The sequence below is a fragment of the Stegodyphus dumicola genome, chromosome 10 (genome assembly GCF_044657685.1).
Source record: "Stegodyphus dumicola isolate Sdum_Otavi_A_Nest chromosome 10, ASM4465768v1".
Taxonomy (NCBI): Eukaryota; Metazoa; Arthropoda; class Arachnida; order Araneae; family Eresidae; genus Stegodyphus; species Stegodyphus dumicola.
The window spans coordinates 166,510,990-166,530,277 of record NC_140777.1 but is presented as its reverse complement, the minus strand read 5'-3'; the positions used below and the strand labels follow the sequence as shown (position 1 = coordinate 166,530,277).

The following is a 19,288-nucleotide window of genomic DNA, read 5'->3' as shown; positions in this document are numbered from 1 at the left end:
TTTCATTCATTTATTCATGCATTATTATTTTTTATAATAATAATGCATATTTTGTTTAATTTCATGAGGCTGAAGGAGACATTGTAAACTTATATTATGAATACGAGTCATATTTTGTAAAATTCGATGAAAGGCCATTCGAAAAACATGTATACATTGACAGAATTGCCGATATAAATAAAATATGTTATTAACAATATTAACTTCTTATTAATTAAGAAAAGGCTGCATTAAATATATTAAAAGGATCTTTTAAAATTTTTGCAGGAAATGAATTTAAGTTTCTCTTAAGTGAATGGATATTTTTATATCTTTATTACCGTATTTGCAGGCGCATAAGGCACATCCCCCTTTTTTTATACACATTTCATTATAATGAATTTACAGTATTTTAAATATAAATACAAAGTAATACTTTATACCCACAATTCATCTGGGGAAGAGCTTTTAATTTTCTTCATCAAAACCTAAACACTCATCACCATAGCTAAATGAAAAGTCACTTGAAACCTCTCCTAAATCAGCATTCGAGTCCTCATACAACAGATTGTCCTCTGTACCATCCAGTGTATTAATAATGCCACACTTCATACATGATTTAACCTCTGCCTCTGTTTTCACAGCATCCCAAGATGCTTTGACCCATTCACAAACTTTCCAAATGTTAGGCCTTCCCCTTCTTCTTGATGGTGTAACCTCAAAATTTGAAGCCTGCATCCAGCTTGCATGCTTTGTTACAGCAATTTCAACATTGTTTTTGAACCATAATTTGCCAACAAACTTAAGAAACACCAAACAGTTGAAATTTCCCACACTTAAAAGTCGTTCGCAAAAATTGCAGTTTTCATGCCAGATGCACATTTACTAAGCTCTCCGTAACTGTAATATTCCCACACATCGCAAGGAAACAAGAAAAAAATCACATAACTCCAAAAAAAGAGGAAATTTCCAGAAATTAATGCAATCAAAAACTGAGTATCGACATACAAGATGCACCTCCTTTTTTTCCCGACTTATTTTCAAAGAAAAAAAGTGCGTCTTATACACTAGAAAATTTGCTATTTAAAACTTTCTTACATTTATTGGAAAACAAATTGTTTTATATGCTTAATTTCATTCACATAACTATGCTCACTGTAGTTATTGGCTATACTAAATATTTGAATGAAGAAATGTAAGTTTTATTTGCACAAAAACTATTAGCATATGTTTTATAGCAATACACGCAAGTACACAAAAGTGATACACAAAAACTATGAGCATATAGTTTTATAGCAATTTATGAGAGCAAAGTTTTACATAAAAATGTAAATGAATCATAAACGCATCTGTTATATAATTTCAATACAATGAGATATAACAATAATCACTGAGGAAATCTGATATGATTGTGATGACTATATTCAATAATTAAAAAATTCCAAAGATTCCAGTAAGATTTTAATAACTGGAAGAGTAACTTCTTACTGGATCAATAAAACGCTTTTCTGCTGTTATCAGTTTTACTGGAGGAGATGTCTGAAATACTGCTATTGCGACATTATACTGATTAAACTAATGTAACACTGTGCGACACCCACACAGATCTTTAAAGCAGCAATTCTCAACAGGTGGTACACAAGATAAAAAATAGGTGGTAGGCAAAGAAACAAAGTTCAAAAATTCTATGAAGAAAAAAAGAACAATTGTTAGAAAATTCCTGTGATTGCACTTCCACTGAAGATTTCATAAATAACAACTTTTGGCTACACCGAAAAAAAGAATTTAAAGGCATTTCAAATAAAGCTAAATTTTTATTGCCTTTTCGCACAACCTATTTGTGTGAACAAGGATTTTCTTCCATGTTTTATTTGAAAAATAAATACAGAATAAAATTAAAAGTGGATCACACTTAAAGCTAAGTGAAATAAGGCCAGACAAAGAAATTCATCTCTCTTAAACAGGCCCAAATTTTACACTAAATTTAAGTATATAACTTAAATTTTGATAATTAAAATGGTAACCAATTCTTAATTAATATTTTTTATGTGTGCCTATTTAATACAGATAGCCAATAGCTTGTGCAAATGGCAAAACATTTATTTTTTCTATTTATATTGAGAAACTGAATAAGTATTATAAAATGTACAATAATTATACTGGTTGTACTAAGGTTTTTAAATTTTTGTTTAGATGGTATGTGTTAGTCAAAAGGTTGAGAACCGCTGCTTTAAAGCAATTAAATTTATGTCACTTTGTGAAGTTATACAAAAGTCGCAGTGTGACATTAACATCATTATCGCAGCATGACTTTACTACCATACTCAAAGACAAAGAAGCAACCATAACAAAAAAAAGAAGCCAAGAGAAAAAATTGGTATCTTACCTCTCAGCCTCCACATCCACAGGGCTTGTTTGCTCACATCCTCTTCTTGGGCGCTTCGCATTCCTATAATAAACAAAAATAGGTACAATTTTATTACCGAGACCATAATAAACCACAGTGACAGTACATGCATAAAAGCACCAAACTTGGCACACACATCCATTTAAATCATAAATTGACATCACATAAATTTAGATACTTCTAAATGCAAGTGAATTATGACTGCACATAAATTTAGATAGCTCTAAATTTTAATTTACCACTGAAATACTGGTATACTTTTTAAACTTTTTAAAAGTGCATCGAATCTATCTATTTAGAAATTGCCAGAGATGAAAAATTTGCAATAAAATTTTGACAAAGAAAAGGCATCATTCATGATTGTGTGTGATTATGACAAAGCCTCAAGGGCTATCTGCCTGTGCCTTTGTGGAGCACTTTCTAAGGGAAACTGGCTTGTATACACGTTACACATGGGGAAAACCACGAAAACGCCCAGCCCGTTCCTGGGATTCGAACCTCGGACCGACTACCAGCGTTCGGTGACTCCACCGCTCGGCCGCTGGTGGGCCTCATTCGTGATAGAAAATTAGGCTTAAACTATAGTCCAAGAACCATGAAATGAAACCATTTCATCGATAACTCAACAACTAAATGGCACCTTTAATCTTCTAGGTGTATCTACGGATTATTTCGTATTGAAAGATGGCTTTTCAAATCACGACACGCAGAATATTCTTGTCCGATTTTGATAAATACGAAATGGTTTCGAATGAATGCGGCAACTGGCAGTAGGGAAATAGCAATCAATAGAGAAAGATGTTACAGCGTGAGGTTCATAAATAAAAACCTCGTATCCAGCCACACTATCTGCCGACCTGTAGGCGATTTTCGTGCCGAAACCGAAAAATACTAAGAAGCCTTCGACCGAAAGCTTTGTGTATGCAAAAAGTTTGTGAAACAAAATTTCTTCTATAAAATAAAATGCAATTTGCACTGAACCCATGAATTACTTTTAAAGAAATTAATATCACCTAATTTACAAATAATTTCTTTTAGCATGGAATAAATACTTAAACAGGTATCTTACAATTACATGAAATAACGTAATCTTTAAAGGCATTGATGTATACAATATAAATATTTGCTTGTTATTTTATGAAATAACAGTGTCTGGGAAGCCCACTCAAATATCCTGTAGAATTTTAACAAATTATTTTATAGGATACAAATATGCATCTGTTTTTTTATGAAATATGTGAAATTCATGCAAATAAAATTAAGGATTATGAAATTTATTTTAATATAAATAACTCTGCAAAAAGAAATATTCAGGAGACTTTATTCCCCTTATTTTCCTATTATTGTCATCATAAAAAAATAATAGCATTTATCTTAAAGATAATTAGCTTATTTAAAAAATACAATCTGTAAGCACTTTCTTTAACTCGATATAAGATCCATTTATTTTAAATACTTTTCTAAAACTTTTTATAAAAAATAAGAAAATAATGTAAGCACAAACCTTGTGGTTGAAAAGTTATGCAAACCTTGGGTTCAGTACCCCTCAAATAAATAATGAAAACAATCTCAGATTTTATAGGATAAAAATTAGGTCCAAACGGGCAATTTTTTTCATTTACAGACAATCATTAGATGTTTGGGCTAATGCTACTTTGGACTAAAAGTATTTAAAAGCTACAATTTCAGACAGACTGTCTTGCACACTTAAAATACAAATGTTTTATTAATTACACTGCTTGCCTTAAAAATATGTTTCTTAATCAAAAATTTGCTAAATTTTTATAAAACATAAACTAATACTTATAAAAGAGCCTGAGGCAATTTGTTACAATTAATTAAATTGTTCAACGTTGTTTAATTAATTGTTTAGGCGGTCAGAGCCGGAACAGCTAATGAAGTTTATGAGACTGTGATATTACTTTCGGTTTTGTGAAATGAAGAATTACATAGGATACTTTCAGATTGAAGTTCTGTAGAAACAAAAAAGTAAGTACCATCCCTCTTTCTGAAGCTCTTTATTTGTTTATTGACTTTTGGTAATTAAAAGGTCACTAAAGGAGATATCAGCGAAAAAACATACATTGAAAACAAAGTTAAAACAAAACGTTGCCGACAAAAATATCCAAAGAAGTGATTTGGAAGTGCTGAAGAATAAGTTTAAAGTGTTCGAGACAAAGATAAATTCCAATTTCGATTCTTTGTTCGGGTTATGTATTGAAGAAAGTGCAGTCAAAAGTCTTTAATCCGGACATCCATAATCCGGAATGATCTATAATCCGGACCTCAAAGCTACAAATTTTCCGCGCATGCGTTTACGCATATGCATAATACGTTTACGCATGCGCGTTTAATGTATAACGGACGGTATAAGCTAAGCTAAAATAATCTATTTCAGTTAATGTTGCAGATTGTGTTGTTCCTTAATCTTCTAATTGGATACGGCTTATTATTTTCTTTTAGACTATTAGAGCAATTTAATAAAAGTAAGTTGGAACTTTCGATTATGTCAAACACAATTTCCGATACTGGAGATGATGGTAATGTGAGTAGACGTTACAGCACAGGTCGCCCCAGAGTTACAGCGCCGAATAAGGACCGGTATTTGGCAGTTACTGCCAAAACAAACAGGTGGAGCACAGCCTGAGACCTGCCTCGTCAGCTCTCTTCAGCCACTGGTACGACAATTTCAAGGCAGACCGTGTACAGACGCTTAGGGCAGATTGGTTTATATGTTCGTAGACTTGTCAGATGCGTTCCACTTACTGCAACTCACTGTCGCCTGCGGTTAGCCTGGAGTAGAGAGCATGCACTGGGGACACCGCAACAGTGGGCTTGTGTGATGTTTTCCGACGAGTCCAGGTTTAGCTTGCAGTCTGATTCTCGCCGGACTTTCATATGGAGAGCTCCAGGTATTCGTTACCACCAAGAAAGCATCATTGAACGACACCGTTACGGTGGTGTAGGAGTGCTCGTTTGGGGTGGAATTATTCTGGGTTCCAGAACTGACCTTCATGTTCAAATTGGAATCATGACAAGCCATATCTATCGGGACGTCATTCTGGAACAACATGTACATTTGTTTCGGGGTGCCATGGGCACACAATTTGTTTATGGATGACAACGCCAGTCCTCACCGTGCAAATATCGTAAGCGAATGCCTTCAATCGGAGGATATCACCCGTACAGACTGGCCAGCATTCTCACCAGACTTGAACCAGTAGAACACGTGTGGGACATGCTTGGCCGACGAGTTGCAGCCCGTCAACCTCCTTCTACATGTCTACCGGAACTTCGGAGTGCATTGCTTTTTGAGTGATGTAATATCCCCCAAGATCAGATCGATAATTTGATACTCAGATGCCTAGGCGTTGTACGGACTGTATTGCATCGTCTGGGAGACATACAATGTATTAACAATCAAACCAACCATGTAATATTGGTTTTTTGTAAATAAGTTTTTTTTTTTGGTAATTTGCTCCAGGGAGAAAAAAAATCGCTAATTTTTTTAATAATATCAAACATATAGCATCTGTTTTTGCTCTTTACCTTTTGTTTAATAAATAAGCTTTACAAATAAGTCAAATTTGTTTTGCTTCTAACTTTTCCTTTGCCTGATTTTGCATTATCCTTAATTTATGGACATGAGTGTATAACAGCGAGTACTTTTGTGTACAGAAGCTGTCTTGAAAGCTTAGAATCTAAAATTTTAAGTTTGTATTTGTTTTTACTGAATTGTAAGTATTATAAATTCATATGTTTGGAAGCGTCCGAGTTTCAAAAATAATAAAAGTATAAATGATAAATAATAAAGCTTCAAAATAGTAAATCAAACAATCATCAAAATGTTTAGTACCTATTTAAAAATTTGGAGCTTTCTTTCAATTTTAAAGTAATTTAAAATTTAATAAATAGCTTTAAAACTCTTGCCAGTCACTGCTCATCTCAATGCATATAATAGCATTATAATTTTTTATAATAATAATGCATATTTTGTTTAATTTCATGAGGCTGAAGGAGACATTGTAAACTTATATTATGAATACGAGTCATATTTTGTAAAATTCGATGAAAGGCCATTCGAAAAACATGTATACATTGACAGAATTGCCGATATAAATAAAATATGTTATTAACAATATTAACTTCTTATTAATTAAGAAAAGGCTGCATTAAATATATTAAAAGGATCTTTTAAAATTTTTGCAGGAAATGAATTTAAGTTTCTCTTAAGTGAATGGATATTTTTATATCTTTATTACCGTATTTGCAGGCGCATAAGGCACATCCCCCTTTTTTTATACACATTTCATTATAATGAATTTACAGTATTTTAAATATAAATACAAAGTAATACTTTATACCCACAATTCATCTGGGGAAGAGCTTTTAATTTTCTTCATCAAAACCTAAACACTCATCACCATAGCTAAATGAAAAGTCACTTGAAACCTCTCCTAAATCAGCATTCGAGTCCTCATACAACAGATTGTCCTCTGTACCATCCAGTGTATTAATAATGCCACACTTCATACATGATTTAACCTCTGCCTCTGTTTTCACAGCATCCCAAGATGCTTTGACCCATTCACAAACTTTCCAAATGTTAGGCCTTCCCCTTCTTCTTGATGGTGTAACCTCAAAATTTGAAGCCTGCATCCAGCTTGCATGCTTTGTTACAGCAATTTCAACATTGTTTTTGAACCATAATTTGCCAACAAACTTAAGAAACACCAAACAGTTGAAATTTCCCACACTTAAAAGTCGTTCGCAAAAATTGCAGTTTTCATGCCAGATGCACATTTACTAAGCTCTCCGTAACTGTAATATTCCCACACATCGCAAGGAAACAAGAAAAAAATCACATAACTCCAAAAAAAGAGGAAATTTCCAGAAATTAATGCAATCAAAAACTGAGTATCGACATACAAGATGCACCTCCTTTTTTTCCCGACTTATTTTCAAAGAAAAAAAGTGCGTCTTATACACTAGAAAATTTGCTATTTAAAACTTTCTTACATTTATTGGAAAACAAATTGTTTTATATGCTTAATTTCATTCACATAACTATGCTCACTGTAGTTATTGGCTATACTAAATATTTGAATGAAGAAATGTAAGTTTTATTTGCACAAAAACTATTAGCATATGTTTTATAGCAATACACGCAAGTACACAAAAGTGATACACAAAAACTATGAGCATATAGTTTTATAGCAATTTATGAGAGCAAAGTTTTACATAAAAATGTAAATGAATCATAAACGCATCTGTTATATAATTTCAATACAATGAGATATAACAATAATCACTGAGGAAATCTGATATGATTGTGATGACTATATTCAATAATTAAAAAATTCCAAAGATTCCAGTAAGATTTTAATAACTGGAAGAGTAACTTCTTACTGGATCAATAAAACGCTTTTCTGCTGTTATCAGTTTTACTGGAGGAGATGTCTGAAATACTGCTATTGCGACATTATACTGATTAAACTAATGTAACACTGTGCGACACCCACACAGATCTTTAAAGCAGCAATTCTCAACAGGTGGTACACAAGATAAAAAATAGGTGGTAGGCAAAGAAACAAAGTTCAAAAATTCTATGAAGAAAAAAAGAACAATTGTTAGAAAATTCCTGTGATTGCACTTCCACTGAAGATTTCATAAATAACAACTTTTGGCTACACCGAAAAAAAGAATTTAAAGGCATTTCAAATAAAGCTAAATTTTTATTGCCTTTTCGCACAACCTATTTGTGTGAACAAGGATTTTCTTCCATGTTTTATTTGAAAAATAAATACAGAATAAAATTAAAAGTGGATCACACTTAAAGCTAAGTGAAATAAGGCCAGACAAAGAAATTCATCTCTCTTAAACAGGCCCAAATTTTACACTAAATTTAAGTATATAACTTAAATTTTGATAATTAAAATGGTAACCAATTCTTAATTAATATTTTTTATGTGTGCCTATTTAATACAGATAGCCAATAGCTTGTGCAAATGGCAAAACATTTATTTTTTCTATTTATATTGAGAAACTGAATAAGTATTATAAAATGTACAATAATTATACTGGTTGTACTAAGGTTTTTAAATTTTTGTTTAGATGGTATGTGTTAGTCAAAAGGTTGAGAACCGCTGCTTTAAAGCAATTAAATTTATGTCACTTTGTGAAGTTATACAAAAGTCGCAGTGTGACATTAACATCATTATCGCAGCATGACTTTACTACCATACTCAAAGACAAAGAAGCAACAATAACAAAAAAAAGAAGCCAAGAGAAAAAATTGGTATCTTACCTCTCAGCCTCCACATCCACAGGGCTTGTTTGCTCACATCCTCTTCTTGGGCGCTTCGCATTCCTATAATAAACAAAAATAGGTACAATTTTATTACCGAGACCATAATAAACCACAGTGACAGTACATGCATAAAAGCACCAAACTTGGCACACACATCCATTTAAATCATAAATTGACATCACATAAATTTAGATACTTCTAAATGCAAGTGAATTATGACTGCACATAAATTTAGATAGCTCTAAATTTTAATTTACCACTGAAATACTGGTATACTTTTTAAACTTTTTAAAAGTGCATCGAATCTATCTATTTAGAAATTGCCAGAGATGAAAAATTTGCAATAAAATTTTGACAAAGAAAAGGCATCATTCATGATTGTGTGTGATTATGACAAAGCCTCAAGGGCTATCTGCCTGTGCCTTTGTGGAGCACTTTCTAAGGGAAACTGGCTTGTATACACGTTACACATGGGGAAAACCACGAAAACGCCCAGCCCGTTCCTGGGATTCGAACCTCGGACCGACTACCAGCGTTCGGTGACTCCACCGCTCGGCCGCTGGTGGGCCTCATTCGTGATAGAAAATTAGGCTTAAACTATAGTCCAAGAACCATGAAATGAAACCATTTCATTGATAACTCAACAACTAAATGGCACCTTTAATCTTCTAGGTGTATCTACGGATTATTTCGTATTGAAAGATGGCTTTCCAAATCACGACACGCAGAATATTCTTGTCAGATTTTGATAAATACGAAATGGTTTCGAATGAATGCGGCAACTGGCAGTAGAGAAATAGCAATCAATAGAGAAAGATGTTACAGCGCGAGGTTCATAAATAAAAACCTCGTATCCAGCCACACTATCTGCCGACCTGTAGGCGATTTTCGTGCCGAAACCGAAAAATACTAAGAAGCCTTCGACCGAAAGCTTTGTGTATGCAAAAAGTTTGTGAAACAAAATTTCTTCTATAAAATAAAATGCAATTTGCACTGAACCCATGAATTACTTTTAAAGAAATTAATATCACCTAATTTACAAATAATTTCTTTTAGCATGGAATAAATACTTAAACAGGTATCTTACAATTACATGAAATAACGTAATCTTTAAAGGCATTGATGTATACAATATAAATATTTGCTTGTTATTTTATGAAATAACAGTGTCTGGGAAGCCCACTCAAATATCCTGTAGAATTTTAACAAATTATTTTATAGGATACAAATATGCATCTGTTTTTTTATGAAATATGTGAAATTCATGCAAATAAAATTAAGGATTATGAAATTTATTTTAATATAAATAACTCTGCAAAAAGAAATATTCAGGAGACTTTATTCCCCTTATTTTCTTATTATTGTCATCATAAAAAATAATAGCATTTATCTTAAAGATAATTAGCTTATTTAAAAAATACAATCTGTAAGCACTTTCTTTAACTCGATATAAGATCCATTTATTTTAAATACTTTTCTAAAACTTTTTATAAAAAATAAGAAAATAATGTAAGCACAAACCTTGTGGTTGAAAAGTTATGCAAACCTTGGGTTCAGTACCCCTCAAATAAATAATGAAAACAATCTCAGATTTTATAGGATAAAAATTAGGTCCAAACGGGCAATTTTTTTCATTTACAGACAATCATTAGATGTTTGGGCTAATGCTACTTTGGACTAAAAGTATTTAAAAGCTACAATTTCAGACAGACTGTCTTGCACACTTAAAATACAAATGTTTTATTAATTACACTGCTTGCCTTAAAAATATGTTTCTTAATCAAAAATTTGCTAAATTTTTATAAAACATAAACTAATACTTATAAAAGAGCCTGAGGCAATTTGTTACAATTAATTAAATTGTTCAACGTTGTTTAATTAATTGTTTAGGCGGTCAGAGCCGGAACAGCTAATGAAGTTTATGAGACTGTGATATTACTTTCGGTTTTGTGAAATGAAGAATTACATAGGATACTTTCAGATTGAAGTTCTGTAGAAACAAAAAAGTAAGTACCATCCCTCTTTCTGAAGCTCTTTATTTGTTTATTGACTTTTGGTAATTAAAAGGTCACTAAAGGAGATATCAGCGAAAAAACATACATTGAAAACAAAGTTAAAACAAAACGTTGCCGACAAAAATATCCAAAGAAGTGATTTGGAAGTGCTGAAGAATAAGTTTAAAGTGTTCGAGACAAAGATAAATTCCAATTTCGATTCTTTGTTCGGGTTATGTATTGAAGAAAGTGCAGTCAAAAGTCTTTAATCCGGACATCCATAATCCGGAATGATCTATAATCCGGACCTCAAAGCTACAAATTTTCCGCGCATGCGTTTACGCATATGCATAATACGTTTACGCATGCGCGTTTAATGTATAACGGACGGTATAAGCTAAGCTAAAATAATCTATTTCAGTTAATGTTGCAGATTGTGTTGTTCCTTAATCTTCTAATTGGATACGGCTTATTATTTTCTTTTAGACTATTAGAGCAATTTAATAAAAGTAAGTTGGAACTTTCGATTATGTCAAACACAATTTCCGATACTGGAGCTGCAAAGAATCTACAAAGGGAAAGCATGTTTCGATGTCCATCAAACAAAAAGTGGAATTGCTGCAAAAAATAGATAAAGGCATATCCTTTGTTTCTCTAACCATTCCAAAATCTGTTTATCAATTTCAAGCTGCTCTGCGGGGGGGGGACGTCACGGCGTGCAATGAACTGGAAATTGATCTCTCAGCACTATCCTCATCTTCATGGCAGATGTTTTTATTTTAATCGGCTTATAATTCCTTATTAAATGTAGTATTTCATCTCGATTTGCTCCCTCTTTGATATGATTTAAATCAAATTCCTTGTCATTATAAATATCACAAGTACACATCAAATAGTTTTCTGGTTGCAATTTTCTAATTTCGACTATGCTTAATGTATGCTTTACGCATGTGCTTGTTGAAAGAAATGTTTAATAAAGTAAACAAATAAATATTAAGATTTTTTTGTAAATTTTGATACCCTTTAGATCATAATTGCTCTTTATTTCATAAATTACGGTTTTATATTTTTAATTTTATAATTTATGCATGCCATTTTACCAGATTTAAACTGATGATCTATAATCCGGGAAAACCGATAATCTGGAATTGCTGAAGTCCTGACAAGTCCGGATTAAAGACTTTTGATTGTATTGATGCTTATGTAAAAGAGAAAGAAGAGATTGACGATATTGTCTTAGATGTAGAAGTCGAATTAAATCGTAAATTAGCTAAGCTTTCCAAAGAAATTGAATAGGAACCTTTGGTTTTCACGAATGCTTAGGTCAATGCTAAATTATCCAAAATTATTTTGCCAACGTTTTCGGGTAACTTACACGAGTAGCTTTCACTTAAAGATATTTTTTAGCCAGTGTTGATTCAAATCCTAATTTAACAGATGTGGTCAAATTACAGTACTTAAAATCTGCGCTAAGAGGAGATGCTAATCGTATTGTTCAGTCAATATCCATAGTTGACTCTAATTATAAATTAGCCTTTTCATTACTAGAAGAAAGGTTCTCTAATCACCACGAACAAGTGTATGTTCATCTGAAACGATTTATGAATATGCATCCTACGCAAAATGAGTCTGCGTCAGCAACATTAAATGTAATTGACATTTAGAGACTCTTTCACTGAACTGTGTTATCTTCAGTACAGTGGCTTTGTTTTGTATTAGCTGAGAAATACTTGGCGACAGAGCAGAATCTTGTCTAATAGCGCATGCGCCACTAGAATCGCCGCTGAAATATATTTTCGATAAACTTGATTCTTGTTGTACACATTCGGAGTTGCGAATCATATGTTACTCTGTAAGAAAGAAAGCTAGCGCTAGACTGTCGCCATGGAAAATAAATGTATTGAAAGTAAAAGTGTTATTTTCTGTAATGTGTGTGTGGTGTTATTTTATTGCGATATATAGCTATTGACGAGAAATAGAATAATTCAATTCACCAAACACACTTGAATTGAATTATTCTATTTCTCATGAATAGCTATATATCACAATAAAATAACACCACACACATTACAGAAAATAACACTTTTACTTTCAATACATTTATTTACCATAGTGACACTCTGGCACTACGTTTCTTTCTTACAGCGAAACATACGAATCGCAACTCCGAATGTACGTTTTTCTGCTCATATCTCCTTTAGTGACATTTTAATAAGCAAAAGTCAATAAACAAATAAAGAGCTTCAGAAAGGGGGACGGTACTTAAACTTTTGTTTCTACAGAACTTCAATCTGAAAGTATCCTAGTAATCCTTCGTTTCACAAAACCAAAAGTAATATCACAGTCTCATAACCTTCATTAGCTGTTCCGGCTCTGACTTACTGAGTTGGATCTTTTAATTTCTTATTTAACTACTTTTATTAAATTCAGTTTACAATATAAAATTAGTTAAATTTTTACAAAATGTAAAATAATTACACTGCTCACTTTAAAACTATGATTTTTAATCAAAAATTTGTTAAATTTCTACAAAGTATAAAATAGATAATAAAAATATGTTAATTCCAAATTCAGGCTTCCAAGTGCCTATATGTTCGGGTGGAGGACTATGTTATCCAAAATTTAATGACTATAGGCAACATTGTTTTTCAACAATGCGTAAACATACATATGTTCATGCAAATTATCATTATTTAGTTTCATGAAATATGATACAGGGTGATAATATTTGGTGACAACAATTAGAAAAGTGCTTCGGACATTTAAAGTGATTTGACACAAAATGCCATTTTGAAACTAATAGCCCTTCTGGGGTAATTCACATTTGTGCTTTAGAAAAAAATATAAAATTAAAAATATTAAAATAAAAGCTGAAAGATTTCAAATTTTATATTACACCCAAAGGGAATTCTTTTAATGTTTTGTGTGTTACCTTTAATTCTCAAATAGCCTGTTCTTTGTACATAAATCACATAAAATTCAAGTAAACAGCTATATAAAAAAAATATTTAAAAAAGGCCTATCTTCAAAATTTCCAATAGCCTTGCGTGCTAGAGGTAACAAAATTTTTTTCTCATACAGCAATACCATTGCTCACTTTTATTCCATTATAACTGATGAAGTCACTTCAAATAATAAGGAAACTTTATGATGGTGTACAAGATGATTTGTGAACAGTCAAAAAATATTAGATAAGAAAGACATCCTACATTTTCTCAGACTAGCTAAGATTACAGGTCCACTCAATAATAATTCTATAATCTCAATAATTTCAAAATCCGGGTTAGATGGTAGCAACATTAGCTATGAGTTATGATGGAGCAGGTAACGTGATAAAAAAGGGAATTGGAGCTCAGATTAAAGCTTTTGCTCCAAAAGCAATCCATATGCACTGCACTTCTCATTACATGAATCTTGTGTTCATATACTCATGCAACATTTCTGAAATTCACAATATGCTGAACAAACTTTAAAAAAAATATTCAAATCGGCAAAAAATATTAGACCTTTTCCGGACAAGATAGATAGCCTATACTGCATTGAGGCGTACCGCCACTTCTATCACAGCTTTTCCGATATCACCGAATTTAAAGGATCCGAAATTCGATCGAAAGCAAGTCTATCGAAATACTGTTCATTGTGATTCTGTGTTTTGTTAATACAAAGCTGCATTTTAGCAGTACCTTAACTTGTCTAGCTCATTTTCCAACTAAAATCTCAGTTTTTCAAATTTAGAAAAGATTGTATATCACCGTTTTGCATCAGTTTGCGCTGATCATGTAAATGAAATTTGTGACATATAAAGATGATTTACTCTATCCGGTAACACATCGACGTATTTTCACTTAAAAAAACATCAGAGAATTGCACAATATCGGCAATGTGCATCTTCCTTTGTTCAAGTACACATTGATGTAAAAAAGTCAAAGGAAATTGACAAAAATCCAGTTTTTCTTACTCTTGTAAAAAGCGCCAAATAAGTGGGCGATTCTGCACTTCACACCCTAATTTTATATTTGCTGCGTTGTTTCAAACAGAGGATTAAACCAATTGTTTCCTTTTCCTAATATACTGTGAAAGCATCGATTTATCCGTTTATAGTTATATTTATAGTAAATTAATTGAATTCTGCTGCTATGCTCAACGATATATATAGTTAACAAAATAGCTCTAGACAAACGTTACGCAAATCAAACGACGCCAACTGTACTTTTAAATACGATGAAAATAAAATTAATAATCATGTACATACTAATGAGTGGATGAACTTTCGTTAAGTAACAATTACTGATGTAAAAAATTAAACACAAATATTAACACTTAATTAAATAGATAACCAATAGAATAGACTGATGCAATACATTAAAAGAATTTAACTACAGTTTATTATGAAAAACTTAATGCAGATAATTTAATTTTCATCAACAAAGATTTAACCGGGACATTGGTAGTACCGACAAACCGAGTGAAGTGCTAAAAAATAAATAAAACAATATAAATACGCAAATATACATTACCTGGAGCTGAAAGGCTCGGACTCCATTTCAGAAATTTTTATTTTTATTACACAAGTAAATTACAATATATATACTACAATACAAAAATTTTAATGGCAAGAAAAAAAGTATTTATTACAAAGATTATTTACAAAAATATTATATACAAATGTTAATAGTTAGTAAGAAAAATTAGTATTTATATACAAATGTTAGTAAGGTTAGTTATGTACGAAGATATTAAAGCTTAAATATCTGAAAAAGAATTAGAAAATTATATAAAAAAATATATCAAATACAAAGATAAAATATCTGAAAAAGGAATTAGAAAATTTATAAAAAATATATCAAATACAAAAATATTAAAGATTCTTAAAAAGAATTAGAAAATTATATTAAAAAAAATCAAAAATACAAAGATATTTAAGATTAAATATCTTAAAAAGAATTAGAAAATTATACAAAAAATATATCAAACAGAAAGCTATTAAAGATCTTAAAAAGAATTAGAAAATTAGATCAAATTAGACAATGAAAAATATATAGAGAATTTATAATCGCAAGAATAGCACCTAGATCCAACAAAGTTAAAGTCTAGTATGAGCTAAGGCTCCTCTAAACCTTAGTATAGCCTTAGTATGAGCCGTAAAGCTTTTGCACTTCGTCGCGAAGTCAGTGGCGAACGGTCATGTGCCCTTTCTAGCCAATCAGAAAAATCAGTTAAAAATTACACTAAAATTTCATTGGATGGATTTGCACCGTTTGCTAATAGTAAATTTCGGCCCCCTCCCAGACCCGAAGCACTTGGCGACATAAAGTTCGAGCGTTTTCACTCTGCTCTTGTTAACAACCACTGATCAAGGAAACGTCGATGCTTGTCAAAATTCATGATGTAACCCCTCACAAAATTGATTCTGGCCCTTTTTTGACACAAAAAAATTTACTAAATTAAGTCCTTCAGTGTTTTTACCTTTTTTTCACTGTAGAAGGCAGTTACTCTTGTTAAATTTAACATTTGGCACTAAATTTTACCTCTTTGCGGAACCCTCTTTTTGGCGATAAAAATAATTCTTTGATGATGTGGGGATAAAGGCATTGGTCATTGCAAATTCGAATCCTTTGTTACCATTTCAATTAATGCTGGTGATTTTTTTAGTCTAAAACAAACACTTCGCTTCCGAAAACTGTCAGATTTAAATTGAAATGAGTTTCACTTCAGTTTTAGACAAACGAAATAATTTGACTAGCTACTCGGGAGAGGCGGAATATCTTATTGTAGCAAGTACGGTTATATAAATGGCAGGGAAAACTTTCTACTACCACCTTGCAATAAACTTTCATTTAAACCTCAGGACCCCGTAATATTTACACAAATTTTGTGGGACTCCATAAGTATTGCGCAAATAAGACACACGCGTGAGTGAAACTCTCAATTTTTTTCACTTGTACTGTAATATACTATTGCAGTTTCAGGTCATTCCCTTTAATTTCTAATTTTAAGACATAGAACGATGTGAAATTTTTAAATATGTAACAAACGAAATGACAGCTTCACGTGCAAAGCAAGGAAAATGAACGTTTATATTATAAAAAGAATGCGTCGAAACGTTTTCGTTTTTCCCTTTGTCTGTATTGTCTAGCTTTTTTTATTTTCAGATACATTGTGTAAAAATATTTGATAACTGTAAAATTATTATATTAAGTTAAAGAAATATCAAAACTGCTAAAATTTTGGCAACATCCTACTGCAGGTCCCGCGACCAACACGGGAGTCGTGACCTACAGTTTAAGAAACCCTATTCTAGGTAAAATCCTAGTATACGGAACAGCATTTGACGCGACTTTAAAAATCGTCGCCAACACCAAAATGACACATAATGCCGCCGAATCCCGTATGTACTGCAAACTAGAATTAAAACGTGTTCTCTCTCTCACACACACACACATACCATATCCATATATATATATATATATATATATATATATATATAATTTATTTACTAAATAATATTGATTATATTTATCTTCTAAGATTAATTATAGTAGATTTATCTGAAAAGAGTGAATCCATACTTAGTAAGTTCTATTTCGAAAGATGTTTTTAAGCAACTTGAATGAAAATTGTTAAAAATGTTTAACGGGGACTGGAATTAAATCATGAATAACAAAATTTCAATTGTAAAAGGAATAAATTAAAAGCAAGAATTAAATTAGATACAAATATACATATAAATTATATGCGTTGCTCTAGTTATTTCGTGCACTATTTAGGAATTTTTTACTTGTTGTAGAAGGGTTAAGGCGACTGTGCCTGGGCACCTTGTTGTGTCCAAACACCGTTCCATCGTGATACACTAAGACTCCATTAAATGTGATCACATTTTTCCAACCGGGATAGTGATTAGTGACTCTGAGTACCGTACCGAAAGACTCGCGCTCGAATCCCGGAGACTGCAAGGATGTTTGTAAATGTATAGTGTCTGTGCGGTATGGGGGGCACTCTAAATACGCGGCGGGCCGAAAGTCTTTTTTCGTTTTGGAATATATGAAAGATGTTATATTATATGTTAGTCTAAACGCATATTCATCTAATATCCTGTAGAATGTGTCGCTATTCCACTTGACCCATGTCCATCCATAAACTCTATTGATATACCATATTAAAATTTAAAAGAAACCTTGTTTAAAAAAATGTATTTGTAATATTTGGATCGTATTAACCGAACTGTTGATCACAATAAGCGATGTATTTTCCATGTTTTCGTATACAAACTGAAGGGCGTTCTGCAATTCGATAACAATATCCAAATGATAACATTATTTTTCACATTGGACAGCTGATGTTTATCCATTTTCACAGTCGCATTTCCCGTAATTCTGATAATACTCTGTTACATGCAGTTGAAAACAAGTCTGAAATCATTTTTTCCAAATGCAATTGAAAAATAGATCACTTGTACTGTTTCTGACAGAATTTAAACCACTTCAGAATTAATCAGGTTTACATGAATACAAAGCGTTATTATGGCAATGGTACGCAAGTCGCGAAGAAATTTTGGGGGGTCGCTAAATTCAAAAAAAATTTATTTGACAACAAAAAATATAACGGCATTTGAAAAGAATTTTGGATGTTTAACATTTACTAGGAATTTTAAATTAATCATTTCCATATATTAATTTTGATTGTATTGTTTTCCCCTTGATTCAGGCGTTATGCTTGAACAATTCGAGAATCGAATTTCAAAGCGCGCAGCGATAATTGTAATATGCATAGTTTACACACTTGTGTTCCCTATTTCTAACCAAATTTGTTGTCAAGCAAGCATATAACATTTTCGAAGTATTGGAAAATTCGATTGCGTGCTTGAAGGATGATAAAAAAAAAAAAAAAATCAGTTTTGTTTGATGGATAAATGGCTACACAAGAGGGTACAATCCTAGAACGCGGTATGGTCTTGGCGCGAGTTTGAAAATTTTCGCCAACACCAAAATGACCCGTTTACTGCTTATAATAATGTCGCAAAATTCACCCAATCCCGTGTGTAACGTATACTGGGATTAAATCGGCAAGAGTGAAAATGGGAATGATGGCCAGACATCTAATAAACATTTTTCTTTCTACTTCTAATAAAAAATCAAGTAAATATCAAGAAGAGTTTATTAGATACTGTTTTACATGTTGCATTATCAGTGGAAAATGAATATCCGTTGTGTGTTAAATGCAATGAAAAATCAATGCATGAAACCTGTTAAATTAAAACTATATTTGGAAACTAAACATAACGATTTAGTAAATAAATCTGATTAATTTTTAAGAAATTAACTAACAGCGTGAAATATCAAAATGTATTTTTGAGAAAATATACAACAGTTCCTGAGGTTTCATCGGCATCCTTACAAATTTCATATTTAATTACGAAAAATCTAAAACCTCATACAATTGGAGAATCGCTCAATCTTCCTTTTCGGCAATAAAAATGACATCAATTATCCATGGAGAAAAATACAATAACGACTTAAATGATACGAAACAGTCACGATTTTATTTGAATTCGAAAAGGGGGTGGGATAGAATTCGGAAATATGCAACCGGGAAAAACCG

At 31.9% G+C, this 19,288-nt stretch overlaps 1 long non-coding RNA gene across 2 annotated transcripts in view; it reads right to left on the bottom strand.

Annotated features, from left to right (window-relative positions):
• The window catches only part of LOC146995193 (uncharacterized), a 169,279-nt gene that overhangs the window by 138,772 nt on the left and 11,219 nt on the right, over positions 1-19,288 (bottom strand). The window contains exons 1-3 of one of the 2 annotated variants that reach the window (XR_015043631.1): positions 15,208-15,489; positions 8,694-8,756; positions 2,366-2,428 (exon numbers count right to left, since the gene is read on the bottom strand). This is a non-coding gene — a long non-coding RNA (uncharacterized LOC146995193). Of the gene's footprint in view, positions 1-2,365; positions 2,429-8,693; positions 8,757-15,207; positions 15,490-19,288 lie in introns of those variants that run through there. The other variant, XR_015043632.1, reaches the window with a different exon arrangement.